Consider the following 1,217-nt stretch of genomic DNA (forward strand, 5'->3'; position numbering starts at 1 on the left):
TTTTCTAAAAGGTTTTTGTTCCTCAAAATATATATATTATTTTAATTAAAATTAGAAAATTCTAGGTAAGGGTTAAGTTTGGTTAAATTATTATCACACCGTGATGTTTGTCTTAATTACACTGGCTTCCTTTCTTACTAATTTGTTAACACTCTTGCAATAATATTAATTCACCCTCCCCCCTCTCCTCCAATCCAAGCAACCATTCTCAGTCCAAGCTTCTTATTTTCAGAAAATATTGTTCAATATTAAATGTTTTTTTTTTTAATATTGTTTAATTATTGTATGATACATGAAATTAAGGGATTCGATCAATATTAATTCAACAGACTTTCTTTGTACTATGATAGGAAACTACTGATTCTTTCCATCATGGTGAATGATAAAAGTGAACAATTCTTTAAAGGGAAAAAAATAATAGTTTCGTTGTGAAAATGTTATTATGTTGGTGAGTGGAAGAGTCGCGTTAGGTGATAAAACTGTGACATTCTTTAATATTAAAAATTAAAAACAAATCATTTTAATAATGTGATTTCTAGTACATTTACAAGATTTAGGTGAAAGCTCTTTACATTCCCAGTACATTTATATGTTTATGGTGTCCTCAAGAAGCTAATAGAGTGATGAAATCATTTAAATAGTATCATTCACGTGTGTAGGATTATCCATTTTAGTGCTATACTATAATGCTTCGTTTGGTTGGAAGGATGGAAAAATAAATAGGAGAGATATGGGAAGGGATGGATGAGATATCTTTAGGGAATGGAGGGTGTCTTTCCCATTTTATGTTTGGTTGAATGGAATGGATGGTAGAAAGGATGAATGGAGTGATACTTTTTTTTTTATTTGGTTGGAAGGGAAGGAGAGTTGTTATATTATTTTTACCAATGCACCCTTTTATATAACATTATAAAAGGTAGATATTTATTTCAAAATTTTTGAAAATGTTAAAATAGTAAATTATAAATTTATAGATATTTATGCCTTCTTTTTCTCCTCTCTTCCCCCAAAAGTGGGGGATAGAAAAACATAAAGGAATGAGGAATGAAGCATCCCTCCTTGTTTCCTCCCTCTCTTCCCTTCCCTCCAACCAAACACAAAAATATTTATCCATCCCTCCTCTCATCCATTCCCCTTCAATCCTTCCATCCAACCAAACATAGCATAAGTGAAACTTGCCAAAAAAAATTAATTATATGTTGTAATTTAAATTTACT

Source organism: Cornus florida, unplaced genomic scaffold (genome assembly GCF_030987335.1).
Source record: "Cornus florida cultivar Cherokee Brave unplaced genomic scaffold, ASM3098733v1 CherokeeBrave_3.0.0_Hap2_Chr07, whole genome shotgun sequence".
NCBI classification, from domain to species: domain Eukaryota; kingdom Viridiplantae; phylum Streptophyta; class Magnoliopsida; order Cornales; family Cornaceae; genus Cornus; species Cornus florida.